Source organism: Ovis canadensis, chromosome 3 (assembly GCF_042477335.2).
Source record: "Ovis canadensis isolate MfBH-ARS-UI-01 breed Bighorn chromosome 3, ARS-UI_OviCan_v2, whole genome shotgun sequence".
NCBI classification, from domain to species: Eukaryota; Metazoa; Chordata; class Mammalia; order Artiodactyla; family Bovidae; genus Ovis; species Ovis canadensis.
Window position 1 is genome coordinate 125,412,524 of NC_091247.1, and position 17,051 is coordinate 125,429,574.

Sequence of the window (17,051 nt, forward strand, 5' to 3'; positions counted from 1 at the left end):
CCAACACCCTAATACCAAAACCTGACAAAGATGCCACAAATAAAGAAAACTACAGGCCAATATCACTGATGAACATAGATGCAAAAATCCTTAACAAAATTCTAGCAATCAGAATCCAACAATACATTAAAAAGATTACACACCATGACCAAGTGGGCTTTATCCCAGGGATGCAAGGATTCTTCAATATCCACAAATCAATCAATGTAACACACCACATTAACAAATTGAAAAATAAAAACCATATGATTATCTCAATAGATGCAGAGAAGGCCTTTAACAAAATTCAACATCCATTTATGATAAAAACTCTCCAGAAAGCAGGAATAGAAGGAACATACCTCAACATAATAAAAGCTATATATGACAAACCCACAGCAAACATTATCCTCAATGGTGAAAAATTGAAAGCATTTCCACTAAACTCAGGAACAAGACAAGGGTACCCACTTTCACCACTACTGTTCAACATAGTTCTGGAAGTTTTGGCCACAGCAATCAGAGCAGAAAAAAGAAATAAATGGAATCCAAATTGGAAAAGAAGAAGTAAAACTCTCACTGCAGATGACATGATCCTCTACATAGAAAACCCTAAAGACTCCACCAGAAAATTACTAGAGCTAATCAATGAATATAGTAAAGTTGCAGGATATAAAATCAATGCGCAGAAATCCCTTGCATTCCTATACACTAATAATGAGAAAGTAGAAAAAGAAATTAAGGAAACAATTCCATTCACCATTGCAGTGAAAAGAATAAAATACTTAGGAATATATCTACCTAAAGAAACTAAAGACCTATATATAGAAAACTATAAAACACTGATGAAAGAAATCAAAGAGGACACTAATAGATGGAGAAATATACCATGTTCATGGATCAGAAGAATCAATATAGTGAAAATGTGTATACTATCCAAAGCAATCTATAGATTCAATGCAATCCCTATCAAGCTACTAGCGGCATTTTTCACAGAACTAGAACAAATAATTTCAAGATTTGCATGGAAATACAAAAAAACTCGAATAGTCAAAGCAATCTTGAGAAAGAAGAATGGAACTGGAGGAATCAACTTGCCTGACTTCAGGCTCTACTACAAAGCCATAGTCATCAAGACAGTATGATACTGGCAGAAAGACAGACATATAGATCAATGGAACAAAATAGAAAGCCCAGAGATAAGTCCACACACCTATGGACACCTTATCTTTGAGAAAGGAGGCAAGAATATACAATGGAGTGAAGATAATCTCTTTAACAAGTGGTGCTGGGAAAACTGGTCAACCACTTGTAAAAGAATGAAACTAGATCACTTTCTAACACCACACACAAAAATAAACTCAAAATGGATTAAAGATCTAAATGTAAGACCAGAAACTATAAAACTCCTAGAGGAGAATGTAGGCAAAACACTCTCCGACATAAATCACAGCAGGATCCTCTATGATCCACCTCCCAGAATACTGGAAATAAAAGCAAAAATAAACAAATGGGATCTAATTAAAATTAAAAGCTTCTGCACAACAAAGGAAAAGATAAGCAAGGTGAAAGTACAGCCTTCTGAATGGGAGAAAATAATAGTAAATGAAACAACTGACAATCAGCTAATCTCAAAAATATACAAGCTACTTATGCAGCTCAATTCCAGAAAAATAAACGACCCAATCAAAAAATGGGCCAAAGAACTAAATAGACATTTCTCCAAAGAAGACATATGGATGGCTAATAAACACATGAAAAGATGTTCAACATCACTCATTATCAGATAAATGCAAATCAAGACCACAATGAGGTACCATTTCTCCCCAGTCAGAATGGCTGCAATCCAAAAGCCTACAAGCAATAAATGCTGGAGAGGGTGTGGAGAAAAGGGAACCCTCTTATCCTGTTGGTGGGAATGCAAACTAGTATGGCCACTATGGAGAACAGTGTGGAGATTCCTTAAAAAATTGCAAATAGAACTACCTTATGACCCAGCAATCCCACTTCTGGGCATACACACCGAGGAAACCAGAATTGAAAGAGACGCATGTACCCCAATGTTCATTGCAGCACTGTTTATAATAGCCAGGACATGGAAACAACCTAGATGTCCATCAGCAGATGAATGGATAAGAAAGCAGTGGTACATATACACAATGGAATATTACTCAGCCATTAAAGAGAATAGATTTAAATCAGTTCTAATGAGATGGGTGAAACTGGAGCCGATTATACAGAGTGAAGTAAGCCAGAAAGAAAAACACCAATGCAGTATACTAACACATATATATGGAATTTAGAAAGATGGTAATGATGACCCTGTATGCGAGACAGCAAAAGAGATATAGATATATAAAATGGACTTTTGGACTCTGAGGGAGAGGGAGATGGTGGGATGATTTCGGAGAATGTCATTGAAAATGTATACTATCATGTAATAAAAAAATCACCAGTCTATGTTCGATATAGGATGCAGGATGCTTGGTGGTGGTGTGCGGGAACGATCCAGAGAGATGATGTGGGGTGGGAGGTTGGAGGGGGGTTAGGGATTGGGAACTCATGCACACCCATGGGGGATTCATGTCAATGTATGGCAAGGCCAATACAATATTGTAAAGTAAAATAAAGTAAATATAAAAATTTTAAAAAAAAGAAAAGAAAAAATGAAACAGAAGTTGTTAGCTGACAAAAAGTTTAAAATAATGGTCATTAAACAGTTCATCCATTCTTCTGCAGAAGTTGGTTAGCAAAGAAAATCTGAGACTACCAAAGAAGAGAGGAAGGCAGATAAGATGGCAGAGTGGAACTTGAGCCTACCTCCACTCATGAAAACACAAAATCACAACTAGCTGCTGAACAGCCAACAATAAAAAGACTGGAAACTTCCAAAAAAGATGTTCTACATCTAAAGGCAAAGACGAAACAGCAACAAGATGATAGGATGGTTGCTTTCACAGCGGTTGGCAGATGTCGACCCACACACTGGAATAAAAATTGTATCACAGAGGTTCTCCTGCAGGGATGAGACTTCTCACGAACATAGATGCAAAAACCCTCAACAAAATACTAGCAAATCAAATTCAACAACACATTAAAAGGATCATATAGCACGTTCAAGTGAGATTTATACCAGGAATGCAGGGATCCTTTAATATGTATGAACAATCAGTGTAATAAGTTGACAAGTTGAAGAATAAAAACCACATGATTATTTCAATAGATGCAGAAAAAGCATCTGAAGAAGTTCGATATCCATTTATAATAATAATAATAAAAAACCCTCCAGAAAATGGTTATAGAGTGGCTATCAGTTCAGTTCAGTTCAGTCACTCAGTCATGTCCAACTCTTTGAGACCGCATGAATCGCAGCACTCCAGGCCTCCCTGTTCATCACCAACTCCCGGAGATCACTCAGACTCACGTCCATCGAGTCAGTGATATAATCCGGCCATCTCATCCTCGGTCGTCCCCTTCTCCTCCTGCCCCCAATCCCTCCCAGCATCAGAGTCTTTTCCAATGAGTTTACTCTTTGCATGAGGTGGCCAAAGTACTGGAGTTTCAGCTTTAGCATCATTCCTCCCAAAGAACACCCAGGGCTGATCTCCTTCAGAATGGACTGGTTGGATCTCCTTGCAGTCCAAGGGACTCTCAAGAGTCTTCTCCAATACCACAGTTCAAAACATCAATTCTTCAGCCCTCAGCCTTCTTCACAGTCCAACTCTCACATCCATACATGACCACAGGAAAAACCATAGCCTTGACTAGACAGACCTTAGTCGGCAAAGTAATGTCTCTGCGTTTGAATATGCTATCTAGGTTGGTCATAACTTTTCTTCCAAGGAGTAAGCGTCTTTTAATTTCATAACTGCAATCACCATCTGCAGTGATTTTGGAGCCCCCAAAAATAAAGTCTGACACTGTTTCCACTGTTTCCCCATCTATTTCCCATGAAGTGATGGGACCAGATGCCATGATGTTCGTTTTCTTAACATTGAGCTTTAAGCCAACTTTTTCACTCTCCTCTTTCACTTTCATCAAGAGGCTTTTTATTTCCCCTTCACTTTCTGCCATAAGGGTGGTGTCATCTGCATATCTGAGGTTATTGATATTTCTCCTGGCAATCTTGATTCCAGCTTGTGTTCCTTCCAGTCCAGTGTTTCTCATGATGTACTCTGCATAGAAGTTAAATAAGCAGGGTGACAATATACAGCCTTGACATACTCCTTTTCCTATTTGGGACCAGTCTGTTGTTCCATGTCCAGTTCTAACTGTTGCTTCCTGACCTGCATACAGATTTCTCAAGGGGCAGGTCAGGTGGTCTGGTATTCCCATCTCTTTCAGAATTTTCCACAGTTTATTGTGATCCACACAGTCAAAGGCTTTGGCATAGTCAATGAAGCAGAAATAGATGTTTTTCTGGAACTCTCTTGCTTTTTCCATGATCTAGCCTCAATATAATAAAGATCATATATGATAAACTTACACCTAACATCATAATGGTGAAAACCTGAAAATATTTCCTCTAAAATTAGGAACAAGGCAAGCATGTCCACTTTCACCAGCTTTATTCAATATAGTTTCTGAAATCCTAGCCATAGCTAGTAACCCAAATTGTAAAAGAAGTAGAAAAAGTAAAACACTCACTCTTTGCAGATGACACAAATATATACACAGAAAATCCTAAAGATGCTACCAGAAACATGCTAGAGTTCATTAATAATGCTGGTAATATTGCAGGATAGAAAATTAATACACAGAAATCTCTTGCATTCCTGTACATTAACAACAAAATATCAGAAAGAGAAATCATGGAAAGAATCCCATTTACCATGGCACACTAAAGGATAAAATACCTACGAATATTCCCACCTAACGAGAAAAAGAATTTCAGAAAACGTCTACTTTTCTTTATTAATGATTCCAAAACCTTGACTGTGTAGATCACAACAAACTGGTGAAAATTCTTAAAGAGATGGGAATACCAGGCAGATGCTGCAGTCCGTGAGGTCACACAGAGTTGGACATGACTGAGCAACTGAACTGAAGGAGACAAGAGAGCTATACTCTGAAAACTGTAAGATACTGATGAATGAACTCAAAGAAGACCATGTTCTTGGATTGGAAGAATCAATGCAAAAATGACCGTACTACCCAAAACTATCTAGAGATTCAATTTGATAGAGATTCAGTGTAATCTCTATCAAATTACTAAAGGCATTCTTTTTTCCACAGAATTAGAACAAAAATTTTATGATTTGTATGGAAGCACAAAAGACCCTGAATAGCCAAAGCAGTAATCCAAAGAGTATAGCTGTGGTACAAAAGTAGAAATATAGATCAGTGGGACAGGATAGACAGTCCAGAAATAAGCCCACATACTTATGGCCACCAAATATACTGAAAAGGAAGCAAGAATATATAACTGAGAGAAGACAGTCTTCAATAAGTGGTGTTGTGAGAACTAGACAGCTACATGTAAAAGAATAAAATTAGAACACTCTCTAACACCATACACAGGAATAAGATTGAAATCTAATAAAGATCTAAATTTAATGCTGCATACTATAAAACTCTTAGAAGTGAACAGGCATAACACACTTTGACATATATTACAGCAAGATCTTTTTTGATCCACTGCCTAGAATAATGAAAATAGAAACAAAAATACATAAATATAGCCTAATTAAACTTAAAAGCTTTTGCACAACAGAGGAAACATGAGAAAAATGAAAAGACAACTCTCAAGATGGGGGAAAGTATTTGCAAACAAAGTAACAGAGAAGGGGTTAATCTCGAAAATATACAAAAAACCCATGTACCTCAATATAAAAAAAAAATATTTAAAAAATGGGCAGAAGACCAAAATACACATTTCTCCATAAAAGATATACAAATGGCCAAAAACATGAATTTATGAACATCATCATTCATTCTGCTACTGCTGCTAAGTTGCTTCAGTTGTGTCCCACTCTGTGTGACCCCATAGACGGCAGCCCACCAGGCTCTCCGTCCCTGGGATTCTTCAGGCAAGAACACTGGAGTGGGTTGCCATTGCCTTCTCCAATGCATGAAAGTGAAAAATGAAAGTGAAGTCGCTCAGTCATGTCTGATCCTCAGCGAAGCCATGGACTGCAGCCTTCCAGGCTCCTCCATGCATGGGATTTTCCAGGCAAGAGTACTGGAGTGGGGTGCCATTACCAGAGTAATGCAACTCCAACTACAAACAGCTACTAACTCACACCTATCAGAATCAGTTCAGCTCAGTTCAGTCGCTTAGTCATGTCCAACTCTTTGCGACCCCATGAATTGCACCACGCCAGGCCTCCCTGTCCATCACCAACTCCCTGAGTTCACTCAGGCTCACGTCCATCGAGTCCGTGATGCCATCCAGCCATCTCATCCTCTGTCGTCCCCTTCTCCTCCTGCCCCCAATCCCTCCCAGCATCAGAGTCTTTTCCAATGAGTCAACTCTTCGCATGAGGTGGCCAAAGTACCAGAGTTTCAGCTTCAGCATCATTCCCTCCAAAGAAATTCCAGGGCTGATCTCCTTCAGAATGGACTGGTTGGATCTCCTTGGAGTCCAAGAGACTCTCAAAGGTCTGCTCCAACACCACAGTTCAAAAGCATCAATTCTTTGGTGCTCAGGTTTCTTCACATTCCACATTCCAGGTTTCTCACATCCATACATGACAGTTGGAAAAACCATAGCCTTGACTACACGGACTTTATTGGCAAAGTAATGTCTCTGCTTTAAATATGCTATCTAGGTTGGTCATAGCTTTCCTTCCAAGGAGTAAGTGTCTTTTAATTTCATGGGTGCAGTCACCATCTGCAGTGATTTTGGAGCCCAAAAAAATAAAGTCCGACACTATTTCCACTGTTTCCCCATCTAATTCCCATGAAGTGATGGGACCAAATGCCATGATCTTCGTTTTTTGAATATTGAGGTTTAAGCCACTTTTTCGCTCTCCTCTTTCACTTTCATCAAGAGGCTTTTTAGTTCCTCTTCACTTTCTGCCATAAGGGTGGTGTCATTAAAGAAGGGAAGTTAAAAGCAAAAGAGAAAAGGAAAGATATAAGCATCTGAATGCAAAGTTCCAAAGAATAGCAAGAAGAGATAAGAAAGACTTCCTCAGTGACCAATGCAAAGAAATAGAGGAAAACAACATAATGGCAAAGACTAGAGAGCTCTTCAAGGAAATTAGAGATACCAAGGAACATTTCATGCAAAGATGGGCTCGATAAAGGACAGAGATGATATGGACCTAACAGAAGCAGAAGATAATAAGAAGAAGTGGCAAGAATACACAGAAGAACTGTACAAAAAAGATCTTCATGATCAAGATAATCACGATGGTGTGATCACTCACCTAGAGCCTGACATCCTGGAATGTGAAGTCAAGTGGGCCTTAGAAAATATCACTATGAATAAAGCTAGTGGAGGTGATGGAATTCCAGTGGAGCTATTTTAAATCCTGAAAGATGATGATGTGAAAGTGCTGCAGTTGATATGCCAGCAAATTTGGAAAGCTCATCAGTGGTCATAGGATTGGAAAATGTCAGTTTTCATTGGAATCTCAAAGAAAGGCAATGCCAAAAAATGCTCAAACTACCACACAATTGCACCCATCTCACATGCTGGTAAAGTAATGCTCAAAATTCTCCAAACCTGGCTTCAGCAATACATGAACCATGAACTCTCTGATTTTCAAGCTGGTTTTAGAAAAGGCAGAGGAACAAGAGATCAAATTGCCAGCATCTGCTGGATCACGGAAAAGGCAAGAGAGTTCCAGAAAAAAACATCTACTTCTGCTTTATTGACTATGCCAAAGCCTTTGACTGTGCGGATCACAATAAACTGTGGAAAATTCTGAAAGGAATGGGAATGCCAGAGCACCTGATCTGCCTTTGAGAAACCTATATGCAGGTCAGGAAGCAGCAGTTAGAACTGGACATGGAACAACACACTGGTTCCAAATAGGAAAATGAGTGTGTCAAGGCTGTATATTGTCACTCTTCTTATTTAACATATTCAGAGTACATCATGAGAAGCGCTGGGCTGGAAGAAGCACAAGCTGGAATCAAGATTGCTGGGAGAACTCTCAATAATCACACCTACCAGAATGCCCATGATTTAAAAAATCTATAAAAAACAAATGCTGGAAAGGGAAAGGACAAAAGGGAACTCTCGTACACTATTGGTGGGAATGTAAATTCGTTAAGCCACTGTTGGATTGTAGCATGGAGGTACCTTAAAAAACTGAAAACAGAACCACCCTAGGATCCAGCAATCCCACTCTTAGACATATATGCAGAGAAAACCATAATTCAAAAAGATACATGAACCACAATCTTCATTTTAACACTGTTTACAATAGGGAGGACAATGAAGTCACCTAAATGTCCTTCATTGTAAGAATAAAGAAGATGTTGTACAATGATCCAAAGGACTATCACTCAGCCATAGGAAAAGAATGAAATAAGGACATTTGAGGCAGTATGGATGGATCTAGAGATTGTCATATAAAGTGAAGTGAGTGAGAAATACAAATATTATTCAATATTTCTTATATGAGGAATCTAGAAAAGTAGTACAGATTAAGTTATTTGCAAAGCAGTAGTACAATCATAGGTATAGAAAGCAAACTTATGGTTACCAAAGGGAGAAAGAGATGTGTGACAAATTGGGAGATTGGAATTGACACATATAAACTAAAGGTAAGGAATCCGCCTGCAATGTAGGAGACCTGGGTTTGATCCCTGGGTTGGGAAGATCCCCTGGAGAAAGAAAAGGATACCCACTCCAGTATTCTGGCCTAGAGAATTCCAAGGACTGTATAGCCCATGGGGTCACAGAGTTGGACACTACTGAGCGAATTTCACTTCACTTCACAGTATTTATATATAAAATGCAGGAGATGTGGGTTCAGTCTCTGATTGGGAAGATCCCCTGGAGCTGGAAATGGTGACCCATTCCAGTATTCCTGCCTGGGAAATCCCATGGGCAGAGGAACCTGGCAGGCTACAGTTCATGAGGTGGCAAAATACTTGAATGGAACTTAGTGACTAAGCAATAAGAACAATATATAAAATACACAATTAATGAGAAATTACACAGGGAATTCTACTCACTGCTCTGTGATGACCTAAATGGGAAGGAAATCTAAAAACAGTACACTTCAGTTCAGTTCAGTTGCTCAGTCGTGTCCGACTCTTTGCGACCCCATGAATCACAGCATGCCAGGCCTCCCTGTCCATCACCAACTCCCAGAGTTCACTCAGGCTCATATCCATCAAGTCAGTGATGCCATCCAGTCATCTCATCCTCTGTTGTCCCCTACTCCTCCTGACCTCAATCCATCCCAGCATCAGTCTTTTCCAATGAGTCAACTCTTCGCATGAGGTGGCCAAATTACTGGAGTTTCAGCTTTAGCATCATTCCTTCCAAAGAAATCCCAGGGCTTATCTCCTTCAGAATGGACTGGTTGGATCTCCTTGCAGTCCAAGGGACTCTCAAGAGTCTTCTCCAACACCACAGTTCAAAAGCATCAATTCTTCAGTGCTCAGCTTTCTTCACAATCCAACTCTCACATCCATACATGACTACTGGAAAAACCATAGCCTTGACTAGATGGACCTTTATTGGCAAAGTAATGTCTCTGCTTTTCGATATGCTATCTAGGTTGGTCATAACTTTTCTTCCAAGGAGTAAGCGTCTTTTAATTTCATGGCTGCAGTCACCATCTGCTGTGATTTTGGAGCTCCAAAAAAATAAAGTCAGACACTGTTTCCACTATTTCCCCATCTATTTCCCATGAAGTGATGGGACCAGATGCCATGATCTTCATTTTCTGAATATTGAGCTTTAAGCCAACTTTTTCACTCTCCACTTTCATTGTCATCAAGAGGCTTTTTAATTCCTCTTCAGTTTCTACCATAAGAGTGGTGTCATCTGCATATATGAGGTTATTGATATTTCTCCCAGCATTCATGATTCCAGCTTGTGCTTCTTCCAGTCCAGCGTTTCCCATGATGTACTCTGCATATAAGTTAAATAAGCAGGGTGACAATATACAGCCTTGACACACTCCTTTTCCTATTTGGAACCAGTGTGTTGTTCCATGTCCAGTTCTAACTGCTGCTTCCTGACCTGCATATAGGTTTCTCAAGAGGCAGATCAGGTGCTCTGGTATTCCTATCCCTTTCAGAATTTTCCACAGTTCATTGTGATCCACACAGTCAAAAGCTTTGGCATAGTCAATAAAGCAGAAATAGATGTTTTTCTGGAACCCTCTTGCTTTTTCGATGATCCAGCGGATGTTGGCAATTTGATCTCTTGTTCCTCTGCCTTTTCTAAAACCAGCTTGAACATCAGGAAGTTCACGGTTCACATATTGTTGAAGCCAGGCTTGGAGAATTTTGAGCACTACTTTACTAGCATGTAAGATGAGTGCAATTGTGAGGTAGTTTGAGCATTCTTGGCATTGCCTTTCTTTGAGGTTGGAATGAAAGCTGACCTTTTCCAGTCCTGTGGCCACTGCTGAGTTTTCCATATTTGCTGACATATCAACTGCAGCACTTTCACATCATCCTCTTTCAGGATTTGAAATAGCTCCACTGAAATTCCATCACCTCCACTAGCTTTCTTCGTGGTGATGCTTTCTAAGGCACGCTTGACTTCACATTACAGGATATCTGGCTCTAGATTAGTGATCACACCATCGTGATTTCTTGGTCATGAAGATGTTTTTTGTACAGTTCTTCTGTGTATTCTTGCCACCTCTTCTTAATATCTTCTGCTTCTGTTAGGTCCATATCATCTCTGTCCTTTATCAAGCCCATCTTTGCATGAAATATTCCCTAGTATCTCTAATTTTCTTGAAGGGATCTCTAGTCTTTCCCATTCTGTTGTTTTCCTCTATTTCTTTGCATTGATCACTGAGGAAGGCTTTCTTATCTCTTCTTGGTATTCTTTGGAACTCTGCATTCAGATGCTTATATCTTTCCTTTTCTCCTTTGCCTTTTGCTTCTCTTCTTTTCACAGCTGTTTGTAAGGCCTCCCCAGACAGCCATTTTTCTTTTCTGGATTTCTTTTCCATGAGGATGGTCTTGATCCCTGTCTCCTGTACAATGTCACGAACCTCAGTCCATAGTCCATCAGGCACTCTATCTATCAGATCTAGTACCTTTAATCTATTTCTCACTTCCACTTTATAATCATAAGGGATTTGATTTAGGTCATACCTAGTCTAGTGGTTTTCCCTACTTTCTTCAATTTAAGTCTGGATTTGGAAATAAGGAGTTCATGATCTGAGCCACAGTCAGCTTCTGGTTTTGTTTTTGTTGACTGTATAGAGTTTCTCCATCTTTGGCTGCAGAGTATAATCAATCTGATTTTGTTGTTGACCATCTGGTGATGTCCATGTAAAGAGTCTTCTCTTGTGTTGTTGGAAGAGGGTGTTTGCTATGACCAGTGCATTTTCTTGGCAAAACTGTATTAGTCTTGCCCTGCTTCATTCTGCATTCCAAGGCCCAATTTGCCTGTTACTCCAGGTGTTCCTTGACTTCCTACTTTTGCATTCCAGTCCCGTATAATGAAAGGACATCTTTTTTGAGTGTTAGTTCTAAAAGGTCTTGTAAGTCTTCATAGAACCGTTCAACGTCAGCTTCTTCAGTGTTACTGGTTGGGGCATAGACTTGGATTACTGTCATATTGAATGGTTTGCCTTGGAAACGAACAGAGATCATTCCATCGTTTTTGAGACTGCATCCAAGTATGGCATTTTGGACTCTTTTGTTGACCATGATGGCTACTCCATTTCTTCTGAGGGATTCCTGCCCACAGTAGTAGATATAATGGTCATCTGAGTTAAATTCACCCATTCCAGTCCATTTTAGTTCACTGATTCCTAGAATGTCGACATTCACCCTTGCCATCTCTTGTTTGACCAGTTCCGATTTGCCTTGATTCATGGACCTGACAATCAGGTTCCCATGCAATATTGCTCTTTACAGCATCGGACCTTGCTTCTATCACCAGTCACATCCACAGCTGGGTATTGCTTTGGCTCCATCCCTTCTTTCTTTCTGGAGTTATTTCTCAGCTGATCTCCAGTAGCATATTGGGTATCTACTGACCTGGGGAGTTCCTCTTTCAGTATCCTATCATTTTGCCTTTCCACACTGTTCATGGGGTTCTCAAGGCAAGAATACTGAAGTGGTTTGCCATTCCCTTCTCCAGTGGACCACATTCTGTCAGACCTCTCCACCATGACCCACCCGTCTTGGGTGGCCCCGGGGGCATGGGTTAGTTTCATTGAGTTACACAAGGGTGTGTTCCTAGTGCGATTAGATTAATTAGTTTTCTGTGGTTATGGTTTCAGTGTGTCTGTCCTCTGATGCCCTCTTGCAACACCTACTTGGGTTTCTCTTACCTTGGACTTGGGCTATCTCTTCATGGTTAATCTAGCAAAGCGCAGCCCCTGCTCCTTACCTTTGATGAGGAATATCTCCTCACCACTGCCCCTCCTGACCTTGAATATGTAATAGCTCCTCTAGACCCTCTTGCAGCCACCACTCCTTGGACATGGGGTTGCTCTTCCTGGCCGCCACCCCTGGCCTAGGACGTGGGGTAGCTCCTCTTGGCCATTCCTGCACCGTCACAGCCTGGCACTCTAGGCCACTGTCCTTGACCTCGGACATGGGGTAACTCCTCTTGGCCACCGCCCCTCGGGCATGGGGTCCTCCTGGCTTCTGCCCCTGACCTCGGATGTGCGATAGTTCTTCTTAGCTGCACTATGTGCACTGGTCACAGCCGCCCTTGCTATGTGGGTATGTCTATATGCATAACAGATTCACTTTGCTGTACAACAGAAACTAACTCAACATTGTAAATTAACTAATCAGGGAACTTATCTAATCAGAGAAGCAAAAAGAAAAAAAAAATAAAAGAGTGAAAATAGCTTAAGGGCTGAGGAACCAATACCAAATGAAACAATATTTGCACCATAGGAGTCCTAGAGGGAGAAGAGAAATCAGATAAATAAAGATCACAGTGCAAATTTTTTAAAAAGACAATTAAAAGGTCAATGAAACTAAGAGCCAATTCCTGCAAAAATAAAATTGGCAAACTTTTGACTAAGTTCATCAAGAGAAAAAGATAAAACTCAAAATCAAAAATGAAAGGGGAGACATTACAACTGACACTGAAGATATACAGAGGATCATCAGAGACAGGTATGAACAATTATATACAACAAATTGGACAATCTAGGAGAAATAGGTATATTTCTTGATACATATAACCTATCAAGACAATTATAAGGAAATAGATCTGAGTAAACTGATTATTAGTAAGGGAATTAAATTGGTCATCAAAATATCACAACAAACTGAAACCCAGAACCAGAGGACTTCAGTGATGAATTATACCAAACTTTAGAAAATAATTAAATACCAATTCTTCTCAAACTCTTCTGAATATTAGAAGGAAAGGGAAAGTTCCAAACTCTTTTTACAAGGCCAGCATTATCCTGATAGCATATTATATATAGAAAAACTCCAGCAAAAACCTATTAGAAGATGAATTCAGTAAAGTTGAAAGATTGTCATTATATAAAAGTCTTTTGCCTACATATATAATAATAATGAAATATCAGACAGAGAAATTAAGAAAACAGTTTCATTTACCATTGCATCATAAATAAAAGAAAATACCTTGGAATTAGTTTAGCCAAGGAGATGAAAACTATTCACTGAAAACTATAAGACACTGATGAAAGAAAGTGAAGAGGACATATATACAAGATATCCTGAGTTCACGGGCTGAAAGAATTAATATTGTTAAAATGACCATACTACCAAAAGCAACATATAGATTCAAAGCAATTCTTATCAAAATTCCCAAGTCATTTTTCACAGAAATAGAAATATTAGGCAGTTTGTTCTAATTTATAGTTAAATATTAGTATTTATTTTTATGTTGCTAGTAATGTAACCGGAGAAGGCAATGGTACCCCACTCCAGTACTCTTGCCTGGAAAATCCCATGGATGGAGGAGCCTGGTGGGCTGCAGTCCATGGGGTCACTAAGAGTCAGACACGACTGAGTGACTTCCCTTTCACTTTTCACTTTCATGCATTGGAGAAGGAAATGGCAACCCACTCCAGTGTTCTTGCCTGGAGAATCCCAGGGACAGGGGAGCCTGGTGGGCTGCCGTCGATGGGGTCGCAGAGTCGGACATGACTGAAGCGACTTAGCAGCAGCAGCAGTGATATTTAACAGTTTCTGCATATTTACTTGAACTTATATACTTATAGCATTCTATTCTCATTTCAGGGGGATCCTAATTACATTGGGGGTTTCCCTGGTCACTCAGACAGTAAAAAATCTGCCTGCAATTCAAGAGACCCGGGTTTGATCCTTGGGTTGGAAAGATCCCCTGGAGAAGAGAGTGGCTGCCCATTCCAGTATTCTTGCCTAGAGAGTTCCATGGACAGAGAAGCCTGGCAGGATATAGTCCATGGGCTCACAAAGACTGGGACACAATTGACTGACTAACACTTTCACTAATTACATTCACACACATAAGCTGCAGTGCCTGACCTAGTGTGTGTACCCATCTGAGTGTACCCATTTGAGTGACATTTATTGGCATCAGTTGTTGTAGCACTATTTCTCCTCCCCCATTTCTTCTTATACTGCTTATGTTTATTCTTCTCCACATATTATTAAACTAAATAAATAATGGATTTAAATGTACTCTTTTATAGCTTTAAATCATATGAAAAAGATTTAAAATATAAGAGATGTAAATACCAATAATTATATCATGGTAACTACTAATATAAGTGGAGAAGGAAATGGCAACCCACTCCAGTATTCTTGCCTGGAGAATCCCATGGATGGAAGAGCCTGGTGGGCTACAGTCAATGGGGTTGCAAAGAGTCAGACATGACTGAGCTCACTCACTCACCCACTCACTCACTAATATAAAAGCTATAATTTTCACCTTTAAAAGGCTCATGGTTACATATGTCAATAATATTATAAATATTTGTCTATGGATGCAACTTAATTTATCCCATATTAAATACTACATTTTCTCTGTGGTTTTACTATAAATCTCATATTAAGTAGAAGATATAAATTAAATATGCTCTATTTTTAGAGTATAAATTTCAACATTTATTTCTTAGTTAAATGAAAGTCTGACAATATTTTGGTTTTTTATTACATGGCATTTTGTTTTATAATTATTTACTATATTCTCTACGTTTTATCTTTTCTGTTTGTATGTTTTGCTTGACATTGTGTGAAGAAACATTCTTTTTCTATTTGTTAAACCAAAAGTTTAAAAGTATTTAAAATTTTTCCTAGTAATTAAAATTTAAATTGATTTTAATTCTGGTATACTTTTAGCTGTTATGTTTTGAATCTGCTGCTGTTCTTATGAAGTTGTTTGGTCTTCACAAACAAAACATAAATATTCATGGTAGTCCCTAACTTTAGCAATAAAAATAAAGTATATGCAATTTTTGTCTGTTTTTCTGTTTCATATGAAGTCAATGTTTTTGTCCTCTCATTTCTATAAAAAAGCACATGTGTAAGTATTCTAGATAGGTTTTTAGAAATGTTTTGAAGTATACCACATTGGATTTTGTTCAATCTCATTGCATTGTAGTATTCCATTGTGTGACCATGCCATAATTTAACCATTCTGTTGTTTATAAGAATTTTGGGTTTCAGCTTAAAGCTATGTTATCAGGTACATAAAGATTTAGCACTATAACATTCTCCTGAAAGAAAATTCCTTTATTATTTAGAAATATCCCTGTCTGTTTGAGTAATTTTATTGTAGCTAGAATGACAGCAGCTATGAATAAGAAAGTTTACAGATGTCCACTCTAGTGAACAGACACAAAGATGACTCCCAGTGTTTCCTGCTTACTGATATTTATAATCTTATACAATGTTTTCCCATTACCTGCTTCTAATCAATGAAACATGGCAAAGATATTGGAATGTCACTACTGTAATTCTTACTAACCAAGGTACTTCAGTTCAGTTCAGTTGCTTAGTCATGTACAACTCTTTGCGACCCCATGAACTGCAGCATGCCAGGCCTCCCTGTCTATCACCAACTCCCGGAGCCTACCCAAACTCACATCCATTGAGTCAGTGATGCTATTCAACCATCTCATCCTCTGTCATCCCCTTCTCCTCCTGCCCCCAATCCCTCCCAGCATTAGGGTCTTTTCCCATGAGTCAGCTCTTTGCATGAGGTGGCCAAAGTATTGGAGATTCAGCTTCAACATGAGTCCTTCCAATGAACACCCAGGACTGATCTCCTTTAGGATGGACTGGTTTGATCTCCTTGCAGTGCAAAGGACTCTCAAGAGTTTTCTCCAATGCCACAGTTCAAAAGCCTCAATTCTTCAGTGCTCAGCTTCATTTATAGTCTAACTCTCCTATCCAGACATGATTACTAGAAAAACCATAGCCTTGACTAGACAGACCTTTGTTGACAAAGTAATGTCTCTGCTTTTTAATATGCTGTCTAGGTTGGTCACAACTTTCCTTCCAAGGATTAAGAGTCTTTTAATTTCATGGCTGACCCTAACCCTAACTAATGTACTAGAGAGACCCTAAAGCTGCCATGAAGTAAAGGCCAATTTAGAAATCCCATGTCAAAAGAACTCTGGGTAGCCTTTTTGTGCAAAAGCATTCTCCAGGAAGAAACTGAAACCTCAGTAATGCAAATACTTGAATACTGCCAACAACCTAAAGTGGCTCTAAAGCAGATGTTTCCACAACTGATTCTCCAGCCTACATGTGAATTGTAGTCTCCTGTGACTGAAGCAGGAGACCCAGGTAAACTATGCCCAGACTTCCGACAGAAATTGTGGATAATACATGTGTGTTGTTTTAGAAACTAGGTTTTTGGATATTTGTCTTGCAGCAGTAAATAATACATTCACCATTACTACCATTATTCTTCTGGCTTTGGAAGAGTTTATACTAGTAAATTAAGAGGATGATGATAGGGATAATTATCCATGTATAATTAG